The 7,978-nt window shown below is 37.2% G+C and overlaps 1 long non-coding RNA gene across 1 annotated transcript; it reads left to right on the top strand.

The window, feature by feature from the left end:
* Positions 1 to 842: 842 nt before the first annotated feature.
* Positions 843 to 2,857, top strand: LOC144648693 (uncharacterized). Its single transcript, XR_013569738.1, has 2 exons — positions 843 to 1,244; positions 2,038 to 2,857. It is a non-coding gene; the product is annotated as an uncharacterized LOC144648693 (long non-coding RNA).
* Positions 2,858 to 7,978: the final 5,121 nt, after the last annotated feature.

Genomic DNA, 7,978 nt, shown 5'->3' with positions numbered 1-7,978 from the left:
TTTCACATTTATAAATAAAACGGGGTCGATTTCAACAGTTCAGGTTAGAAAGCGATAAACTCTAGTCCGTTGTGTTCATTTTGTGTCCTATTTTCACATTTATTAGTAAAACGGGGTCGATTTCAACAGTTCAGGCTAGAAAGCGATACACTCTAGTCCGTTGTGTTCATTTTGTGTCCTATGTTTCACATTTATAAATAAAACGGGGTCGATTTCAACAGTTCAGGCTAGAAAGCGATACACTCTAGTCCGTTTTACATCTTAAATGCTGTCCTACCCATCCTTTCTTCACTAAGTAAACCTTTCAGAGGGGAACAATCAATTTTTCTCACATGAAGCCCTCCATTAACTACACTCTTTCCAAGCTGAGTGAGACAGGGTAGTCAAAGAGGCCCATCCTTGACTTAAGAAATGACCTTCTCCTTGATGGACGCTTCAACCTAACAGAAGAAAGCCTCACTGCTGCCATGGAGGAACAGCTTTTGAACTTGCTTATTAAATAAGTCACTTCCCTGAAGGAAAACATCCACAGAAGATTTCATGATTTTTTTTTTTTTTTGTAATTTTTTTTTTTTTTGACATTTAGTTACAATACGTACAATACAACACAAAACATAACACTACTTACAATAAGCTATAACTACAATAGACTAAATACGGCAAATTACAAACACTAACAGTAACTCAATAATACCTATAGAATATACAATGCGTTGCTAATGCGTTTATTTTAAAAAAAGAGAAAAACAAAGAAAAGAATAGAAAAAAGATAAAAGAAAACTAGAAGCTAGTGACATGCTGAGAAAAGGAAATTACACAAATTAAGCTCAACTATTATTAACCCTTTGGTGACGGCCCCTACAAATATCGATACAATTGGAACGATGACGTATTTGAGGCTCAAACAATGCATTTTTGTCACAAAATTCCCCATATCGTCCCAGCATTAGCTTTTGGCTATCGCCAATCATTTCCAACCTTTTTGGGACCCTGGCACATCGTGGGACCGATGTTTGTCATTTTGAGTTCGAGCGACGCGATCGTGACGGAAAATTCCAAAATGGCGTCTCAAGCGTCAGGCGATGCGTGAATTTCACACCAAAAGAAGTCATGAAAAATTGTGTCTGGAACCCAAATGAGCCTGAAAATAGTACATAAAGAGTTAAAGAAAGAATCTTCACTGGAGAAGAGTCCGAGTGAGACCATGAGCTCGAAGGAAATGGTGAAATCGAGCAACATTGGAGGTAAGCAAATATTATAAACAACAAGATGAGATGCGACACGTGTTGGAATTTAGCTCGCATGTTCCTGCATTTTTCGCTATGTTTGGTTTTGTTTTTTTGGTAAAATGAATCAAGAAGTGTTAAGCAAACTAAGAATACTCAAACAAATCTTATTTGGGCTATATTTTTGCTACTTTGGGAACGTTTGATGGCCACTGCATTTTCGCGGAATCCGTAATTTGACACTCGAAACATGTGTTAGCGAGAAGAAATGCATGCATAAAAATATGCCTATTTGGTGGTGTTTTCATGCTTTGTTTCCCAAGAAAATTAGCTAAATATCATTTCTTTTACCATTCGTTCGCTTTTCTTGAACGAATTTCGTGCCGATGTTTTATTTTTCTGCCAAAGTTATTCTGTATACAATGTCAACATTCGAGCCGACAACGGCATGTAATTTATTGGCGAATTTATTCATTTGTAATTCTTGCTAAGACGACCTTTACTTATTTTCAAAAGCCGCTGTCACATATCTAGCTTAGCGAACACTTACAACTTGTTTGTGGATGTGTAATAGCTAGCTAATTGCAAAATCAATAATTAGCAATTTTCACCATTTTGGATTGATCATGACATTTGATCAGATACATGACAGGAGTGTAAATTTCCTCCAACTCATTTCTTTCAATTTGTACACTAAAAAATGGTTTATCTTATGTTGCTTATGTGTAAATTTTGCTATTAGTATTATTATCAACCTTTATGGGAATAATTTAGGTAATGAAAGCTCACATAGTAAATGTTTATTTTTCAGTGTCCCAGATTCTATGAAGGGTGCTCTAGTCTTTAGTGGTGAATGAAGTGGAGAAGATTCCATTGCTTTATGAACCCTGATTTTCATGCAAAATGACCAGAAACATCTATAAGAAGACGAAAAGAAGAACTTTTGGACTAGGTCAACAGATCTTAGCAAGGGGGGACAGGTAGGGGCAGTGGAAGAGGTAGCGATGCTCCACCCACAGCCCCACCATCTGTAGCGGCACCTCGCCCTTTTGCAAAGATTTATTTTGATGCAGCAGAGACTGACCTTACACCGTGACTGCTTTGCAGACAGTGATTTGTAATTTAGCTTCTTTTAGTAAGATTATAGACACATTGAAACCTCAAAGATAGCATCATGGCACTAGTTGTAGCTTCGCCGTCCTTTTTTTGTCCACCTGCTGGATTTTAGGGGTTTGTGTGTCAGGCTATGGTCAAGCTTGGATTAGTTTTTTATACAAATGTACAGAATCCATTTATAAGTTACTCTAGGAAGTGCTAAAACTTGTATCTTGGCTATTTGTGGGCCAACACATCCTAGCATCTGCTTTGTGCCTGGTTGTGCAGAGAAAGCAAAATTTTGCACTTGAAGGTGCCGGGAGTTTATAACCATAAATTTGTCAATTTTTAAGATATTCAGCTCAAATTTTCAGTAAAGATCCGTTATATGGTAAACTACGACTTTTCTTTTACAGTTTTCAATGTAATGTAAAGAGAGACATTTATAGACCATTTACTGCAAAAAACTATGTGTTGTGTGACACTTTAATTAGCATAAATTAGATAAATTAGTTAATTAAAGCATTCGACAAAAATAAAATATTATGTCATTTATTGCTTTAAATTGATATATGCTGGCAAATGTTAAAAATAGAGTGGTACCCTTTTAACAAAAACATGTCAAAAATGGCCATTTTTGGGGCAGTCACCAAAGGGTTAAGAGATGGCATTAGTAATGTTTATAAAGTTGGCCATTTTTGGTAGCTATTTTTTTTTTCAATGTAGTATACTGTTTTAGTCTTGGCTAAGAGAATTTTTAGTGCTGGTTTAATTTTATTTAATTTACGTTTATAAATAAAGAACTTTCCTAGAAGAGAAGATTTCATGATGCTTTACTAGTAGTGGGTGCTTTCTCCATCTTTAATCCTTTGGTTGTTACAAATCCCGAATCACCTGACTTCAAGGAATATGATGCAAAGGAAGTGAACGTCTTGGCAAAGCACTTCTATTCAGGCGACACCAGAAAAACCCAGCTTTACATAGAATGGTAGAAGTTTTAAGTATGACTTGGCAAATTGGAAATATGCCATTCCAGATGCAGTTAAGAACAGCCATGAAGAGACATGTACAGAATGGTGTCTTACATGACTCATGAAACTACAAACATCCTACAGTCTAGTGTTTCCAGCAGGGTGTGTTTAAAACACGAAATGGCAAAATGACAAAATGATACTGAAGATAAAATCCAAAGTTGTAAGATATAACTGCTCGAAAAGTTGTTGCCCGATTTATTCTGTTTGGGGATGGGGCATTAAATTTTTGAGTCAAGGGGGTGAGGGATAGGAGTGTTGACACTTTGTTCCAAAGGAGGAATTTTTTTAGCATCGGAACTTGTACAGTGATTCTTTTGGTTACTTGTATAAGATTTCCTTCTCTTAATTTTTTGTGCAAGAATTTTTTTCATAATTGCTCACAACACCTTGAAATATTTAATGATAAGTAACTTAATGGACTGTAAGTACTGGTAAATAAATCCCCATAATGTTTTCAGTAATTATTTTTGTTATTTTCTGTAGTAGGACACCAAAGCCCATAATATTACATTTTATAGATCCGCAGATACGCGAAAATAAGTTAAAAATAGAATTCATTCATGAGTTTCATTGAAGCATGTGAACATAGCGGGACGTAAAACGCCGCCGTCTCCTCTTTTTGTCACCTTCGTTTCGCAGGTTGAGCTGAAAAGAGACAGAGGAGGAAGCGAAAGAAATCCCCTTATCCAGTAAAGGATACTGATATTTACTTAAAATGTCCCCATGCAAAAGACTTAAGAACTCCTGCTCTAGCATATCCTTGTGCGCAAAAACATGTAGTGCGAGATTATGAAGATCACTCTTTAAATGCTGGAACTATCTTAGCTAGTTTAAATTTCGCTGGATAAATTCCAGTGGGAATGGATTTGTTACATATTCAGCTAAAGGTAGTGATATAAGATGATCTTGCTAGATTTAGTTTTACAGGACTGGAATAAGTCCATAGCTTTGCTTTCACAGCATTAACACATCTTTAATCCAAATTTTAGGGAAGCAGTTAAACTTAGGGATTTTTCTTATGCTGCAGGAAAAAAACAAGCCATTCAGAAATAAATTCACTTCAATCTTCCTCTGCGCCGGTGGACGATACTCAGGAAGTCCTTGTGTCTCTAACAGAAAAGCTCAAACTGGTTGTGCCAGCTTCAGTCAAGGAATGTCAAAAGAAGAGAGAAGTGTTATGAAGCCAAATACCTGTTTTTAGTAGTTCCCATGCTTTTTCGTGGCAATCTGTTGATTTATTTTTGGGTTTCTTTTTGCCTTCAGGGCGAAATTTAATCTGGGACATCGATAACATAGTTGAATTTATTAATATTTGCTCTTATTTTATGGTGGTTGAAGCAGTTGTTATTTTCATTTTCGTACCTCTTTTTCACGCAACTTTGGGTCTACGAATAGAGGGCGTTTTTGTGAAATACTATTTGCTTTAAAAACATCGGGTTATTTATGTTTAGCGCATGATTTGATTTCTTTTAGTTCAGTTGATGTTGACGACATTTTTGTTTTTGAGGATTTAGTCATGGCTCCTAGTTTAGGTCATTTTCAATCTTCAGTTGAACGTCGTTTCAATGAGGTTGATGAGGTTGATGCTTTCAAGGTAATAATCTCTTTGTTGCTAATATTGTTATTGTTTCAGTTAAAATATGGATCGTCACACAACCAACTGGATGTGCATCTATTGTAATTCTCTTAAGTCAAGCACTCGGCTTGATTGGATGCTCTTACCTTGTAACCACCTTGTGTGCCTTTCACGTTTTAAACATTACAAAGAATCTTTGAAGCGCTGCTACAAATGCCTGTGCGGAGCCACATTTGATCGATCTGCCTACGAAATTCTTCTAGACACACAACAAAGCGCTCATGACGAAGAAAACTGAAATTCCTTAGACGAGCTAGACTAACTGTTGGCTTTTTAATGGTTGTGCTTCTTTTCTGTCGTTTGTGACATTGCTACTCTGTATTAGCAACAAGGAGATTGTTCAGATTGTATTACAGATTGTATTAGAGATTGTACTATAATGACTTAGCTTAGATTTCCCGTGTTACCTTTTACTATGTTTTAGTGATACTTTTATAATGTTTTAAGCCGTTTGCATTGTAGCTTGGTAGTTTTTCGCTTTTTCGCTTTTTGCATTTATTGTACCTTTTCATATATTCATATCTATACTTGTAGTCTGTATATTTGTAGTTTCATACCTATTGTAATTTCAGCATCGAGGGCGATGCTTAATCTAAGAAGGGGGGTATGTTATGAAGCCAAATACCTTCATTCAAATTTTTGATCAAAGGGCGTCTTTGCAAGCTAAGATTAGCCGACACACCTTTCCTGTTTTCCCAGAAGTTCTACGTTCAGAAAAACACCTCACCTGTGAACATGTTTTTGTCTTACTTGCAACCTTGGCTACTACTTTCCTTAATTAGAACCAAGGCAAACTTTGCCTTAAAAATAGTCGTATTTTTCTAGTTACGATTGGTTAATCCAGGCTTGCCTTAGGAAGTCAGCTGAATACGCTTGGGATGTGCATCCAAGTACTTTGTTTTTAAGCCACCTGGCTAAGACTTGGCTGTCATCCCGAGCGTACCCTAAGATGCCATAAAAAAGCTTGTACATTGTAGATTTAGTTAAAAGGAAGAAAGCTTGAAGATTCTCGTTACCTGCCGTTCTCAAGCGAGTGCTCTTCTATAGAAGCCTTGTCCAGCAGGGCACGATGTGATACCATAAAATCCAATTTTGGTCATTCTTCCGGCAACAATTGGATGGGACAAACCAACACACACCCTTCTTAGCCTCATTCTTAGATATTCTACCATAGTTCCTCATCGTTAGCAAGTTCTGGACCTAATCAAAACAAAATAATCTGATTCAGAGAGGCTTTCCTAGAATTATTAATTAGAGCCACCTCTCTTCTTGCCTTGCCTTTGTTCTCCCATACAAAAACGAAACTCCATCAATGGTGTTTAACCAAGTTAAACACCATTATATGTACGCTGTCAAAACTGTATCAAAAATCAAATAGGTACAACTTGATTAACTAGAAATGGTAAACCTCCCCCATTTTTCCTCTTTGCCTAGGTTGCTCTTGCCCTGAAAACATTTACAATCAATAATTTACCTTTTAACTTTAGAAGATATACCCAACTGTTCCAATGAAATAATTCCGTATTTACAAAGGTAATTGGTTAAAACATTTACTCTACAAATATTTATATTTTCAGACATGAAAGTGTTCAGCACGCTGACCTGGAAATTGTTAGTAACCCCCAAAACCCCAAGTGAAACTGACAGCATTTGTAGTTTTCACTAGTCAGATGGCAAGAAGACTACTCAACTATGATAATAGATGGCGCAAAGATCCCTATTGGGCATTTTTTGGTTTGATAGATTAACGAAGAATCGCATTTTCTATTACAATCGTGCCAGAAAGGCCATACGCAGTAGGAGGGAGGATCCCCTGACATTAGAAAAACTTAAAGGAGAAAATCCATACGACATTCATGGCACCAAGGTCCCAAACACCATCCCTGGTAGCAAAGGTTACTGGAGTAGCCTTCTCCTTGATGTCCCGGCAATGAGCAGAGAACTTGTTTTATTACCCTAACACAAAATGATGCATGGCCTGAGTTGCAGGCACACATAACCAATGGTGCTGGAGGAACGTATGACGGTCTGGAGTTTGACGAGCCCCTTCCGGAATTCCTTTGTTTATGGAATACCTGAATCTTTTGCTTAAACGCCTAGGCGACATGACAAATATTGTGCCACTCAACAACCTAATAAAGGGAATATATGAGGACTGTTCAAAGGTCAAGAGAAGTGGGTATCATGGCAGCAAAAACCCGAGAGTAAAGCAGTCAACATTATCATCAATGATCTACCCAAAGGAAATGCTTTTGAACAAATACATGGAAGGTCTGGGTATCCCTCATATGCAAAATTTAAATAAAATATTTTCAATGGTCAAAGGACAGGGTGAGAGAATGGAAAAGAATATATGAAGTTCCTAATCACTGATTTGTGACAATCAGTAACATAATGCAAATGTCAATTTAACATGAGATGAAGCAGTGTCTACCCCCACCACAGGGCATTTGCACATGGTTCTGGCGAGACTGCCTCACCAATTTAAGTGTAACGAATTCCACTTAAAGGGACACTAGCAACCAGAATACATTGCGGGCACACTCTCGTCTCGGCAACTATTTCTCTATTACAGAAACTACTTGACTTTCAGGAGGTAAATATATATCGCTTTGCATCGCTGTGCTTCAGACATCTAGATGTTCCAAAGTTTGAAAAGTAGTTTCTTTTATATTTATATTTTTCGTTTTAAAGCCCATTGAGATGATATTTTTGTTTAAAAAGAGACATGAAGCCTGTAAAAAAGGTCGCCCACCAAGAAAGGAAAGCCGCCATATTGTTTGGCTGGCGACCTCCACTTTGAAACTTTGGAATCAGAAGAAGGAGCTCGGATTCGAGAAGAATTCTAAAAGTGAATTCGCAGCAGCTCTTCTACATGGGGAAATTCTGAAAAACTCTAAAAACTCTTCAAGTGCGATACAAATTAGCTGTCCTCGAACGCCGGCTCCTCGAGTACGTCCTCACAGGAAATGCGTCGCTTCACCAAT

The sequence above is a fragment of the Oculina patagonica genome, chromosome 4, assembly GCF_052425735.1.
Source record: "Oculina patagonica isolate OP01 chromosome 4, crgOcupat, whole genome shotgun sequence".
In the NCBI taxonomy this organism is placed as follows: Eukaryota; Metazoa; Cnidaria; class Anthozoa; order Scleractinia; family Oculinidae; genus Oculina; species Oculina patagonica.
The sequence above is the reverse complement of the archived record's forward strand: the minus strand, read 5'-3'. Positions and strand labels throughout refer to the sequence as shown.